Source organism: Paramormyrops kingsleyae, chromosome 18, assembly GCF_048594095.1.
Source record: "Paramormyrops kingsleyae isolate MSU_618 chromosome 18, PKINGS_0.4, whole genome shotgun sequence".
In the NCBI taxonomy this organism is placed as follows: Eukaryota; Metazoa; Chordata; class Actinopteri; order Osteoglossiformes; family Mormyridae; genus Paramormyrops; species Paramormyrops kingsleyae.
The window spans coordinates 17,089,073-17,105,040 of NC_132814.1; the positions used below are offsets into that span (position 1 = coordinate 17,089,073).

Consider the following 15,968-nt stretch of genomic DNA (forward strand, 5'->3'; position numbering starts at 1 on the left):
CCCACCAGTCCGGCACATTCGCTGCTCCGTGACCTCGGACAGCTAGCATCCCGCCTGACCAAAGGGCTGCTACTAACCTCCGCCAGGTCGCCCTCTTACCGCAGAAGTGACACGTACGTGACAAAGCGTGATCGGCCAATCATTAATAAACCACAGAGGCAGAAAAGAATGACAGAGCATTGTGGGGACAACATGAGTCATGCGTAATGAACGGGCAGGAACAAGCCAACCAACAGATCCTGACGAAATCCTCCTATAACCCCATTTAAAACTGATCCCCAACCACCCACCGTACCAGCTTAACCATGGGCAATTGGGAGGGAAAAAAAAAAAATCACTGCGAGAAACTTTATGATTTTTCAGATCTGTGCATATTCCCTAAAACTATTAAGGAAATGATATGGAAGCAAGGAGAATCATTCGGGAACTCAAACACCCCAGGAAATGCGACTAGGCTCTCAGGAAGAATGACACAATGAGTCACCGTTTACAGCCGGAAGTCCAGATTCGGTTTGCTATCGCTCCCGATCACCCATGGCCATTTTACCAGATGTGAGGTGCTCAGAGAAGCCTGGAAACACATTTCAGGTTACAGCCTGATGGGCTAAAAGACCATGGTTCTGCCACCAAGGTCTGTCTGGCTTCCGTCCACTTGTCACCCAAAACGCCAATTCATGCACTTTTCTTTCACCAAAGCTCTACATTCCTAAAGAGAGGCTCAAAAGGCAGGTCAGGGTTTCTCCTGCTCTTAAACAGACAACCTTCTGGTGAGGAGGCTGCCCCACTATGTGAGGGGAACCCTCTAGCCCTCCATGACCGTCCACTGAGGCCTGCTCCGGTGCGGCCCGTTAATTCAGCAGGAGCACACCGGCTTGAAGACCCACACAGGGGGGCTAGAGCGAATTCTAATAAAGAAGCGGAATTTGATAATCAACACTGACACTCGATTTGCTAATTAAGGGATTCTAATTAATTAATCAATATGCATTTCAAAGAGAATATTGTCAAGTGCAGTTTGCTCCTCTCACTGCCTCTTTTGTCCTACTAACCCTCAACACACACACACACACACACATAAAATCAGCCCACTCTCTGAGTGTATCCAGCATTTTCCACCGCCTGGCAGGCTGAATTGATCGCCAGGCAGCAAAATAAATAAGCAAATAAACAAACAAACAGTAAGATAAATAACAAAACCCTGTTTGCGTGTGAGGAATGAATGACATAGGTTTTTCCTCTAACCGACATGGACAGCCATTTTCTGCAGCCTAGACTGTCAGGTTACAAACAGGCCGGCCAATATCCATTTTCCATCTTTTTTTGCTCAATTTCCGTGAGTGGTTCCGCGGTAAACACGCCATTCATCAGCGGAGACAAGCGCCATGCTGCCCGCGCGACATGTTTCCGCTCTGGGCCTCGATAAATAGTCTATCGTAGCTTCATCATCCTGACTCAGCAAGTAACACAGTATGCATAATTAATCAGGAAAGGAGGGAGATTTTAAAAATAATAATAAATCACCAGCAGACCACGATTAAAGTCTCTCTGTCAAAGCCCCTGCCTTGTATTTTACCAAAAGTACAGTAAGTGCACACTACTAATGTGTAAACAAAACCAGAATTGTCAGCTAGTTGTAAACAAAACACATGCAGACTCAAAAAGAGCAAGGAAGCAATAAGAGGAAAGAATGATTGCAACTGTCCACATTGTCGTGGTGAGATACTACACTACACTGGAAAATTTAAGGATAAGATATTAATCTGTAATCTCTTAATCTGATTTTGCTCCCCTACAACGCATCAGGTAGGTTTGTAAAGCATGATTTCAAAATTTTGCCCAAGAGAGGGTCACTGCAAAGAGGGTGAGCATCCAGCATGCAGAACGGCTTAGTGACCACGAGGGTATGCCGCATGCAAACGGAGCCCCCCGTTCCCTCCCAAAGATATGACCAGGCCAGATCCCTAAACGAAACACTGCTAATTTGTGGCTATAAACAGAGCAAGTACAAAGACTGTGATCGCTAAGATGTTTCCACACAGCTAAGAGACCAGGCCACTCTGTGCAGGCAGATGAACATTCTGCCTTTTTCACCAGTCGATCCACTGGTGAGAACTGGTAGATATTCTCAATGGCATGCTAAGATGCTATGAGCTAACATGATGGAAAACAGATGACCAACCTCCATGCCTGCCTGTTTTTTTTTTTAAACCCCAAACTCACAGGTCTGTAGCAACATTACCTCAACAGCCATGCTGGATGCTAGATTTAAAGGTTCAGCTGAGGCCGAGTTGTCTTATTTTCTTAATGTGTAATTAACTGCCATGACAATGTGACAGCGTGTTTACATACTGAAGATGAATCGAAGAGAACTGGTCCCAGGCCACACTTATGACGCCTTGCCAGGGTGTGTCAATGAACCTTATTTAACGCACCACACTTAGCAAGCAGGTCACACAATATTCAAGACACCACACACGTGACCAAAAATTTAATGAAGAATAACGGAGGGGTTTCAGGTCCTAGAAGAGCCTTGCTTACATGCCCTGAAAAATCAAAAAAGGGCAGCATAATGTAAATACTGAATGGTGTAGAATGGAGTTTGACTAGAAACTTGTACTGTGCTGCATCAACCGAACAACGCAGGCCCAAGACCTCCTTTGGTCTGTCAAAGAGACTTAAGACATCTGTCCAATCAAGGGCAGCGCTGGTCCCTAGGTTCACAGCCCAAAACATGTATTTTTGACCCATTTAAGTAACAAATGAGCTGACAGAATGCAAGGCACAAGTCAAGCCACGTTAGGCCAATCGCGTTAAATGATTGCATTACCTGAAAACAGTGTCGTTATAATATGTAGTGTATCATATGATATTAGCACATAAATCAACTATGTAAATGTACTTATTTTGTTGCTTAAAGATTAAATTATAAAACTTGCATCAAAATAATTCACAAAAATGATAAAACACCACCTTTAAGTATTCCTAATAAAATGGGACAAATTCAGCTTCAGAATTTTTTTTCTAATTTCATAAAGTCCTCACGTCAAACAATGCGAGTCATGCTCCCCATTCAACTGACATCTCGTTTAATTAAGAGCTCGACTGGAACAAAAGCAGCATACGGGTTAGGTCTTTAAGGAGTGGGACTGAGTACCCGTCCTCGAGTCCCACCTGCCCATTCGATGAGGAAAGGGGGTTAACGCAGTGGAGAAGTACTGGGAGGGGGGTTATGAGGGCATGGGCTACATCCATATAAATTGTGGTTAGCCACTCATCACCGACAGCTCAGAATAGACACTCACTCTGATCACTTCCAGAAAAGCAAACAAATGCCACAACATCCAGGAAGCAGGAGTGTTCTTCTCAATCATTTCCAATAAAATACAGGCTAAAATTAAAAAAAAAAAAAAAAAGGTTGGACCACACTAATCAGGACAGAGGTCCCGCGCCCCACTGAAGGCATTGATATGATTCATTTGCCGCATAAACAAAAGGAATCCTCTATGCATCAAAGGACGCACAGAGTGAAACCAGGTATACACCAAGAAAACAGCAGGTCGTGTGTTACCCATAAAGTTTAGAAACAAGGGATTTCATTTTGCGAGGGAAACGGAGGAATCTGTATGGGGGAGGGTGGGGTGGGACAGGTCAAAGGTTGGACCTTCCACTCAACAGCCGGCCTAAAAGCCCAGATAAGAACTGAAAGCATCCTGTGTGTGCCTGATACAAGCCCCTGGGCAAACAGATACTGTAAAGAGAGTGAACGACTGGAATCCTGAGGTTCCCAAAGAGTGACTGGAAAAAAAGGGGGCGGGGCGAAAGGCTTCTCTCACACAGGGCCTCGGAGGTCACAGATCAGGTGCGCACGTTCCCATTCATCACAGCTCGTGGACGGTGAGTCTACCTACACCACGAAACAATGCTTTAATGCTTCTATGCCCTCACTCCACTCCCCCTCAATCCATCCCAGAAATGTCAATTCTGACCTGATACGGGGTCAAGGGGTCACTCCGCCGCTCTGCGTGCTGGCTACTCGCCCTCTTTGCTTTGGCTCAACTTTGCTCCGTGCACTGGCACGGCACAGATTTGGGTCTTTATCTCCGTTGGACACATTAGCCAAGCGGCTCATAAGCCACAACATGTGTGTGAATTTTCTTATGAATGGAAAAAGCTGCCCGTTTGCCCAAATGGTCTTTTTGCAAGTCGTTTACAAACTTAAAGCAGCACTTTTCCAAAAAACAATATAAAGAGGCTGCCTTCCATTAGGCCACCAATTAATAGCTTCTATTAATAAAGGAGTGAAATTTCATCAGCGTCACTCTCCTCCATCTCCCTCACTCCGTCTTGTTATCCTTCACCATTTTTAAAGTCGACACAAGTATGTTTGCTCCAGCCGCCAACGCAGGAAGTGGTCAGTCACATGAACCAAGGGCGCATGTACACATGTGCGCAGGGCTTCAAAACATTATGTGTCGGAAGCTGTTCTTTTCAGAGGCAGCGTTTTATTTTGAGAGAAAAAAAAAAGAAAACGTAAAGAATGGCTTCGTTCTGGAAAACAGAGGCTGATATTTCAAAGGCTACACTGAGAAGCGCTATATTTAACCTGCGCAGTTTCACGCTCCACGGCAAATCACGAGAGCTGGTGACTCTTTGCGACGGAGCCTTTCGGGGGCCAAATGCTCCGGCTGTCTGCGAGACAGGGTGTCAGACAGCAGAGCCGGAGCCGGGACTCACACCTATTGCGGCGATGCAACGTACTGCGCACACTCCCCACCCCCATCAGCTTGTTAGGGAGTTGCAGCAAACTCTCCAAACCTAAACATGTTGCAGCAGGAGTCCCACAGCTCTTGGCACATTGTTCTTTTTTCCATGCACCCGTCTCACCACTGTGGCACAGGCTAACACAGTGATCACCGCAGCGCCGGCCTGCTTTGCGATGAGGACTGGTGCTTATTAATATCAAAACAATAAGCCAAAATCAACACACCTCAGTTTTGAGTGCAGCTTGCCATCCTGGCGAAAGGTGCACATTTAATTATCCATAATAATGGACCCCAGTCCACAGCACAGCAGCTCCAATGCTTCATTCTAAAGGTTGCATGCAATATAATACCCAATCAACACTCACTACTGCAATACAGTCTGCAATTAAGATGTACCTAGACCTACCCCCATAGTAATCTATTGATTATCTGCAAACCACATGTGATTGTATGCGTGGGCAGCTGCCTTTGTCTGATCTCTGGAGAGTAAGGAAATGACAGAAGCGCTTGCCGTGACCCAGTCTAGGAACTCCTGCTAGCTGAAATTTAACTTCTGTGTAGTGCATGATACATTCAGGTCAAAGGGTCCAACTGTACCCTGAACCAAACGGAAAGGTTTATATTTGTACGGGTCCATAATGGGACAAGGGCCAGCTCTGACCCAGTGCGGCCTATCTGCAATGGCGGGGAAAACACAATGCCGTATTTGGTATTAAATCAGACCAGCCTGTTCCTTGCCACATCTGAAGCAAAACAGTTGGACAGACCAAAGGGCACGAACCACGGCAGCTTGAATTCAAAATACAGGGAAAGCCAGCTTGTGCAACCGCGCTCCGAATATGGTCACTGTGGCACACGAGGAGTATTGGGGGAGGCTGAGGGGGGTTGCATGTCGGGCATTTTTGGGGGCACTGTCAGACACGTACATAGAGGTATCTGGTGGTAAATTGTATGAGGCTCACTATGAATATCACCATGACCCTTGGCTGATGGAGAAGTGGAGCAGAAATTGGGAGGGCCTGGGTAGATGGATGGATACATGGAGGACGAAGTGCTTAGAAATCGCATAGTATTGTGCTTTAACAACTGGAGCCAATAGCCTCTGGCTACCAGCATCATGACAGCACCTCCAAAACGTCAGGGCCATTTTTGTGGCAGCTAGCCTTCAGTCTCCAAGCTTCTCGGAATGGTGCAGTCAGTTCCTAGGCGGGGACACCATGTGTTGAGATGAAAGTGTACAGTAACTGCTAAGCACAGCAAGAAAGACCTGGAGAGGATAAAGGGCTTCCACTGGGCACAAAAGAGTACAGGAGGAGGTCCTTTCTATACAAAGACCATGATTTATGCAAAACATGCTTCTAAACAGGTTCCAGAAACACTGTCACTTACATTTAAAAGCTGAAACCTGTGATGGGAACATATACACTAAAGCGAAAAAATACATACATCACGAAATGCTATAATTCAGGAGCAAGTTAGCCAAGGTGTCAGAGTGTTAACAGAATGAGAATAATTAGCATGAAATAACTGGAGGTTAATTTGCATCACACTGGCCTTCACGTTTATATGACAAGGCTTTTAAATAAATAAAGATCTGCTAGCAAGGACAAAAAAAAAAATAAATCAATACATGCAATGGCTTCAGTCTGGTTTTTGGTGCAGCCTCTGGCTCATTAACATTCTCCATGAGACAGACAGACAAATGTTCAGCCAAGTGCAATCTCAACACTTTTCCATCATGACCTGTTGGAAAAAAATAAATGAATAAAAACCCTCCCTCACTGTTCAACCTCCAATCAAGTCGGCGGGAAATGCTGAGGGTGATACGATCACCTGGAGCCATAATACACTCTACTTATCAGCCACCTTAAACAACGACTAGCCGCCTAAATACTGTATATGACTTTCATATATACACTTAAAAAAAAACCTTCGAGAACAAGCCTGGGAACAAGTATGCTGGCAGTAAAGGACACACTTTGAACACGCTGCACAGATCCACAGAATGGGCTGCCCCAGTTGGCTCCAGAGCAGAAGACCTTCGCTCCTGAGGCTGTGACGTGCCGCCCGCTGCCCTCCGGTTTGGCAAACCCAAACTCAGAGTGGTACAGGGGAAAGGTGAACTGTGACATCACACCTTCCACGTGGAGCCAGCGATGCGCCAAACACAAACACCACTGTCTGTCTTTACAGACCTTAAACTTCCTCACTGGGTGCAGCATTATGTCTTCAATATCAGCGGCCGAATTCAAGCTTCCAAACGACCCAAAGTATGAAATCTCACGTGTGACGAAATACTTGATTAATACCACAACAGTGAGACTGGACAGCCTAAGGGATACACAACAGGATAACAAAGAAATAAATGTTTAATTAAACATTTCACTTATAAATTACAGTGTGGTTTACTTCATGTTTTAAGATCAATAGGAAGAGAAACCAAATAGGATTCCAGCCTCCCCCATCCCTCCTGGCTTAACTGGCAAATTAAACCACTTTCAACATTTATTACAAGCCTGTAAAAGAAGTATTTCTGGATATTAAAAAAAGGCAAGTTAAAACAAATAGAAAAAATGCTGAGTTGCTCTCACAGCTGCATTTAATGGTCAGTAAGCATGTAAATTTATAGGCTTTAGCATGGTTTGTGTGATACCGATGTTCCTTTACACGGCTCGCACCCGAAATCATCTCCACGACCGTCATCATCGCAGCCGCTGCCGTCAGGGGATACAAAAACGCTTTCATGACCATTAATTCTCGCAGCTATACCACACGAACCGTTAGATCTTTTCAAAAAGTTAATTAAACATACGCACAGAGCCATTGTCACAGTGTGGAAATCCAGTCGGTTTTCTGATACAAACACTAAATCCGCAGACAGCAGGCCCGATGCTCCGGAACATGGTACGATTTCACCAGGGGTGAGTGCAGGGAGGGGGGTGCAGGCGGGACACCGAAATATAGTCAACGTAAAAACGTAAAACTCCCCGGGTGCTCCTAAATGAGGAATGTCAGGAGGCGGGGGGGGGGGGGCTTCAATATTTTATGAATGAAAGGAAAACGTCGTGAACCAAAACCCATGGGGAGGTCTTCAGAATTCATTCATGTTTAATCGCGTCAGAGGTTTGCGGCAAAAAAAAAAAAAAAAAAACGTACTATGAAATGAATTATAGCTTAGGACTTAAAGCAAGACTCCGAATTGATCTGGCGAAGCACGGAGAGAAGGGGTGGGGCAGTTTTAAAACAGGCGTGAGGGTACAGATGGGCTTCGGGTCTAGTTCAAATCGTCAGATTATGTGAGCGCCAGATCTACAGCTTAATGATCGCGGCAACAGATGATTCCTTAAGATACACTTAAAAAACGATTAATAATGGGGATGGCAGGCAGCCGTCTCTGGGACGAACGTAATCCCATAATGTTTGAATCATTTCGCATTATGCTTCACGGGCCTGATAAAGGGAGTAATTCAGAAATTGAACACACACAGTTATAAATACATACGCTCGAATTTGCCAGCACAGTCCGTAGCCGTCTGGAGCGCGTACATTTCATACGGCGACAGGAAAAATACGCGGTACCGCTACATGCGCTGGCCGCCGCGAGTGACCGAATCACGCGCAGCCTCCACGCGTCTTAATTTCTCGCGATCCGTGACGCGCCATTACGACCGGCTCTGAGTCACGCGCTTCGATCTCGGTGACTTGCTTAGGCTACGATGCCACCAGTGGTGGGTGATCCCTGCGTTAAACGTTAAAACCATAACCGATGCGGACGCGAGGCACGTCCACGGTGCCGCCTCGCCTCTGGATCCGCGGCGCGACAGGCAGACCGGTGCGCCGCTCGCGCGCGCATCGTTTATTTATAGCGCAGCTGAACAGCAGCGAGCCCTCTGGGTAGATCCTCCAAATGTTTCAAGAAGTGATAAATCTAATATTGACCTCCCCTCACTTTGTGTTTTGTCTGCCGACGGTGAATCTCTAATCTGCCCCCGTAGGCACCCAATGAGGGGGGGGAGATGCATGCATGTTCCCTCAACGTCGCTGTCTTCGCACCCAGAGCCCATGCCAGTGATAACACAGTGTTGAGTTTTTGGGCTGTGGGTTGTTGGGGGGTGGGGGGTTTGCAGCCTGTTGACTATGTGTGGCATTGGAAGAAAGTGTGGCTTTCTCACAGCAACCAGCTGGATGCTCAGCCTATAATTTAGGGTGTCTTGACGAGGATGCCGAACGGGGTCGCAATGAACATGGAGAACGGAAGAGAGATAATACTAACACCCACCCACCCACCCCCGCCTCAAAAGGGGAACGTAACCGGCGACCTTTAGGGACTAACGTGACGAGCAGGGTGTGAGGAGGCGAGGCCCAGGACACTGAAGCAGACTGTATTGCGGCAATAAAATCATAAAGACGCCCCCCCCCCCCCCGTCACCATTGCTGCCAGCAGACCCCACTCTCCACACCTCAGCCCCCCTACATGGCCCTCTTTACACGGGGATGTTTAGGGGTGCGGAGAGGGAAAACAAAGGGACGCACACATGAGGTGACAAGTAACCATCTCGCTCCCCTATCATTACCGTTACTCTCCCCTGAGGTGATTATAAAAAAAAAAAAAAAAAAGCCCACAACATAGACAAGCACTGGGGCCACACTGGAAACAAACTAATCAAGATGGCCACCACATTCTCCACTCTCATGCCGAATTAAGCCCAAGGCCACAAAGGCACCCGTAGCATGTCCCCCCCCCCCGATCCTGAATGTCCCCATCTGTTCAGCAGAACATGGACAGACAACTATTTGTCTCCCTGGCCAACAAAAGTGCAGAACATGCATTGGTTAACCTCCAAGCAGAAACCAAAGAGCTCCATTTCTGTAGTAATAGTGTCAGTAAATTCTTCATCATCATCATCATCATCATCATCATCGGCCACTGTAAATCCTGGTGAGGGTCTTTGTGTATCTGGTAAATTCTTTCCCCCATTTAAAACACCAGCTCAAACACACGTTTGTAATTCTTCAAAACAGCTTGAAAAAATATGAATGGATTCCAGCAAAAGCCACGAGTCTCGCAGCTCAAGACATGCTTTGGATGTCCCCCCCCCCCTTCAATCTGGATCTCAACACATCTAAGGTTCACAATTAGTTCCAGTGCCACTATTAATGTCTTGAAGGAGAAGGCACAGAGGGGGGTCGAGGGTGCTTAAAAGGGAACACGTCTCACAAAAGGGGGGGTAGGCAGCTCGGGGCCACATGAAAGCTGTGATATCTCCCTGGTCTCAATGGTCCGACGGTGCACGCGATAAATGGACCCACCCCTGCAGACAACAGTTCTGCCTAAAATTATCACGTTTCATTGGGTTAAAACAAACAAATAAGCACAGAGAACTTCATATGGGCCCAAAATTCAGAGTAACAAATGTACAGCAACTCGCCTCGTTCCCTCAAGCTTCCCCTTGCCCACTCCCCCATCCCCCCACCTTTGGCTGCCCTCAGTGACATGTCAGGACCATTTAAAGAAAACGAGAGAAAGAATCTGAGGCAAGAAATCTTCAGTGTCCGTGCAGAATCAACGTAGAGCGGCAGCCGGATTCTTACTGTTGCCAGTCGGAAGGAGTAACATAGTGGTTAACGCTGACGGTTTATCTAATAATGATACTGATAACTTCAACAACATTAACAGAACAAAAGCTATGGACCTCTAGAGAAGGTTACAGTTACAGAGATGCACTTACTTTCTGCAAGAATCTACTTTCCCCATTGACTACCGTACGGATGTTGATTCTGTTTCACAGAAACTTCTACCAGACATTAAGTGAGCACAACACAGTTACAAATTTGATTTTCACATCTAAACACAGCACTAAAATGAGTCTTTAAACACAGTATTTCATTTTAATCCAGAGGGGTATTACATTTTTAACTAGTAAAAAAAAAAAATCCTGAATAATTTACATTCTTGCACCTATACATATGTGCAAAAAGGAAATTAAACTGTACTTTTATCCTCAGGAGATAAAGTCTGTTAAGCTAACTGTCTTAAAACTCGCATAAAAAAAAAATTGCCAAGTTTAGCAGTGAGCACGTGGAGACCAAACCGGCTTTTAAAAATTTTAAATATTACATGGAATTCTCCAGACACGATGCACCTGAAAAATTAGCATACATAAGTGTGTGTAAGTGTGTGTGTGTGTGTGTGTGTGTGTGTGTGTGTGTGTGGGAGGTGGGGGGCAGACATTGAAGCAGGTGTGAGTGTCACGCCTTGCCAGCGGAGGAGGGTGTTAATAACCAACCCGACCTGGTGGTTTGGGCCTGGCTTTGTGTGCCCCCCCCCCCCCCGCCCTGTATACACAGCGGTTTATGTTTAACCGTGCCGCACTTTAGCGCACAGAATGGACACGACAGCGCCAGAATGACGGCCCGATTACTTCATCATGTTGCCGCAATGGTGGTGGCGGGGGGGGGGGGGGGGGGCATATATGGGGACCCACGCCACACCCAGCACAGCTCTTAAAGGGCCATAAGAGAGAGAGCAGAGAGAGAGACCCCATGCTAGACACCGGTTATGACATGTTCAGGGGAAGAGCAGGAGAATATGGTTACATGGGATTGGCAGTTTATCTTTTTTTTTTTTGGGGGGGGGGGCTAGCGTTAGCCATAATAGTGAATATTCGAAAGGTGCAGCAGAGAACTGTTTTTTTTTAAATCTAATCGCGATACGATGACTGATGAAAGGACGTTGGAGAAACCAGGCAAGCTTTAATTGTGCTACAGTGTCATCTGGCTTGCGAGCAAAGGGAAGTGTGATGGAATGGTGGGACTCCATCGGCAGCGGGCATCCGTCTGCCGACAAGCTGACCCAAACTCCAGTCCTCTTACAATAGTAGCAGCCACGTCCGACGCCGGTGTGTGATGCCACCATGTTTGCACAGTTTCCAAAAAGAAAAACCTGCAAACATTTTTAGAACAAATCACTGGATTTTTTCTATTCAAAGACCAGTGTAATTGTCCAGCAGATAAACTTAATTTCAGTTAACAGCCTCTGAGTTTGTGTAGGAGGTTAAATGTAAATGTAAGTGTTACTGCTCAGGTGCAATAATAATAATCATGCTTTGGACCCTTAATAATAACAACAACAACAACAACAACAACAACTGCAAAAAAACCTGCTGGACATTGATTCTGGGTGCGATTAGCCTCAATACAGACAGGCCTGCCAGGATTTGAATGAATGACTGTTCTTATAACTGTTTTACCCCCCTGCTGGTCACTCCTCTGTCAGCCCCATGAAAAGCTTCTGTCAAGAGCTTAAGGAAAGGCTGGGCAGAGGAGCCAGGAGTCTTTGTGCTGTGGCGGACAATGGCCTGAAAGGTGAGGTCAAACCGGACCCTGGGACCCCGAGACCTCACCCCGTCCCCCAGCCCCCACCACCCCAGGCTCAAAGTCCACCGCCCCCTCCCCCCCACTCCCCAACCCACCACTGCCACGTGAACTTTAACCCCGATCTCATTGTCTCCCTTAAAAATAATAAAATCTGTTCCGGTGGCTAGTGGGTTGTTCTTAATGTATGTGGGGTCGCCCCCCCAAACCCAACCCCACCGAATGTTTAAATCGAGATTACGATTAGATTATAAAATGATTGTGGCTGTTGCCCTTTTTTTCCCTCCCCTGTGCACTCAGGGCTGGGCGTCGTATCTGCACCATTCCTGCTTGCAAAAAAAAAGAAAAATGTTGAATTTCACCAATATGCTTGAGGGTATTAGCACCGCTCACGCCGAATAACTAACGCCATTAATGCACGTACACGGATCCATTTAGGTGCAAACTGAGTTATGGGTTTAAGAAGAGAAAACACCTTTGGCTAGTTAGCGTAGCTATTCGTCTGCAATATTAAAGTGATTAAACATTGAAATTAAAATAGCATTTGATCACTAGGTCTTCTGCCACCTAAGTTCCCAGGATGAACCCGGGCGATCTTAGGGAGATGAACACGGCGTGAGAGACACCAGATGTATACAAGAACCTCAGTGGGTCACGAAGTATAACACACAATTGGCCTTAAATCCCAGCCCCCACCCCCCCGCCATCACTGCCGGACCCCCCATTTGTCATGCCTGCAGCGATTGTGCAGGGACCGCCTTGTTTTTCTAAACTTTGCCTGTACGACAAAATTCTTTGCTGATCAATAAAAGCCCTTCTATGGAGCCTCTGGAAGTCAGCTAACCTCGCCCCCCACCCCCCCCCCCCCCACTGGCACCACTGCGCTCTTTGACCTTACTGAAGGCCTGACTGAGCAAAAACAGTGGCCTTCCCATGGGGCCCCTGGAGGCTCCTGTTTCACTCAGGCAATGAAAGGGACTACTGTAAATAACGGGGGCCTGTTTGACCCTGCCTTTGTCCAGGACGAGACCCCTGCATCCACTCTACTGTAACAGAGCCGACCTTCCACAATGGAGGCTCTCATGGCTGTAAGACCCCCAGCCTCACAGCACTACACCCACAGAAGCAGGATTAGGGGGGGTGGGGGGTGGGGGGGGGACTGTCAGATTCTCAACTCTGGCTCCAAGGGGGGTCTCCCCTCTTTTAAGAAACACTCCAGCCTTTGTCCTCCACCCTCCTCTGTTGTCTTTGCGCGAGACGTGGGGCGGGGGGGGGGGGGGGGGGGTGTAGGGCAGAGGACCGAGACCCACTGTGTCAGTCTATTTTAGTCACCAAAAAAAGGTCCATAAATCATCTTAAAAAACCAACAGGCAGGCTGACGCAGCTGGGCCGGAGACGTACGTAACTGTAACAGCGGGGGCAGCCTAACCAAGGACCCAGCGTTCCCTGGCTGAGCCGCCAAGCCTTCCCCCGTCTGGTTGAAAATGCCCGCCTGGGGGTCAGGGGCTAAATGAAATATTTCCCCGCTGTGCGGCGCGCGTGCGGACACAGGAAGCTGAGCCCACGAGATAAGGCACGGCGCGGCGATAAGAGCTCAAACACCTGTTAGCGGCCGCAGGCTACGCTAGGCGCATCGCAGCGCTGGTCCGGCCCGACCCAGCCTGGCCCGAATGCACCTGAGGCAGCAGTGCACCACCGGACGCACTCCGGCAAAACAAAACAGGAGAGTGACAGGGGAACGTTTCAGGGGAATTTGGGTGGGGGGGGAACTTGGTTGTCATAGCTAACGGCTCAAAGTCGATGACCTGCGTCTTCCTGCTGAAAAGTGTAGCCAGAAAAGAAGAGCCACCGTTTGACTCAGCTGGAGTGGAAATAAACCACATACACCCTGCAAACTTAGAGATGAGGGAGAGTTATTCAACTGTATATACAAGTCATCACTGAATGCAGACACACACAGATACACGCACACTCAGATACACGCACACACACAGACACGAAGGACAACCTAGAGGCCAATTTGCCTGACTGCATGTTTTAGGACGGTGGGAGGAAAGTGGAGAATCCCAGAGGAAATCCCATCCAAAATCTTAAACATTATACATCACAGACTAATTTAATTAGTCTTTAGAAATAACCTGTTTCTAAGGCACGCGGCAGCCTGCCGAACGATGCGAGATAAATGCTAAAAACGAAGGGGAAACGCTAATAATAAACCAAAAGGAAAAGGTGGAAGGCGGGGGGGGGGGGGGATTAGGCACTGGGCTGGGACGAGCTGTCCTTCCACAAATGTCCGAGTCACGCTCGCATTTCCTGCTTCCTGTTTCCTCTAGCTCAACGGTGAGAAGACACCCAGCGAGACAATCTGCCAGAGACTGCAGCTCCGTTGCCAAGACGCCTTTTGTGAAGGAGTCCACTGAGGCCGGCGATGTCAGTCGGGGGTGGGGGGCGCTTGTCATTTATCCCTGTGCCTCTAGTTATCCCTTCCCATTAATTGTTTTTTTGTCAAATACATAAATCAATTATGGTTTTAGGCCTTATTGCAGCGCTGACCCAGCCAAGCCTCCCAGGATTATGGAGTGGATGCCTCACGGGACCCCTGACTGGGGGGGGGGGTCTGCTCTCTGCTATTCGCCACCAGTGGGCTGACCCTTGCCTTTCGGTAGCAGAGGGGGAGAATGAGCGCGGTTGGTGGTGGTGGTGGTGGTAGTGGTGGTGGTGGGGGGGGGGGGGGGGGGGGAGCCTCGATTGAAAACCGAAGACCCCCCTATCAGTCTGCAGGAATGAAAGGATCCTTCACAGAGCAGTTTAGAAAGGCCACCTGTCAAATTCTCATATAAGGGAGGGGAGATTTATCTGAAGGGAAGCTACAACACAGCTTCCAGACTGAATCGGGGCCAATAAAACTTCCAAAACAGTAACAAATGGGAGGCGAAATTACATCCAAGAGGGCGAATGACCGACGGATCGACCGGAGAGACACAGAATCTGACGCAGGAACACATTTTACGAGTCGCTGTGGAAAGGTTCTGTCAGCAGTGCAGAGGATGGGTGCCGGAGGGAGCGAACCTGGACGGACCAGCGGTTCCGCTCGTCCCTGAGTGCATGGTACTCAGCAGCTATGCTGCTCAGGGTGGGGCCTACAGCGACCAGAAATACAGACAAAGAAAAGTCAATGCGACTGGCTTTTTTTTTTTTTGAACACCCACCCCCATCACAAGGGTCCCCGTCGCTCTATGGGGGGAGGCCCCGGCCCTGCTCTCATACTCCATTCATCCACGCAACAAAAGAGCTAATTAGAGGTTCTCAGAGGAAGGCCCTGATTGGCCGGCAGCGGGGATTCCGGAGGCGTGGCTGGCGTGCTGCTCTCAGCCCTGCATTGTAAGCGGTCGGCCAGGGGGCCCTGGGCGCTATATTGTAATGGACATCTGACAGGATTTAACATGGCACAGTACTGGGTTTACAGATTAATGGACAGTTAGATTTCCCCATGAGAACATTGCATATAGCAAGACCAGGGGGGTGGGGAGCGGTGCGGGGGGGATACATACACAGGGCAGCAAGACATTTTGGGACTAAACAGACGCTTCAATCTGAATTGACTGATGATTTACTCATCGGTTGAATCTGGTCAGGTTGAGGCGTCCTGCTCGTGACTAAAGCGAGCAACAGGCAGGACCTTCCGCGAGCATAACGTTCCTACTCAGGCTGTTAACCACGGCCTGGTCCACTTCCCCATTTATCATCATTTCACAATATCTGTTTTGTAACCTTCCTCGGGGCGGCTGGCACCGCTGATGCGGCCATCGTCGGCGAAGGGGTCGGGGGGGG

At 48.0% G+C, this 15,968-nt stretch overlaps 1 protein-coding gene across 5 annotated transcripts in view; it reads right to left on the minus strand.

The window, feature by feature from the left end:
• Window positions 1–15,968, minus strand: part of zbtb16a (zinc finger and BTB domain containing 16a) — a 91,453-nt gene that overhangs the window by 63,249 nt on the left and 12,236 nt on the right. The window lies entirely within an intron of this gene.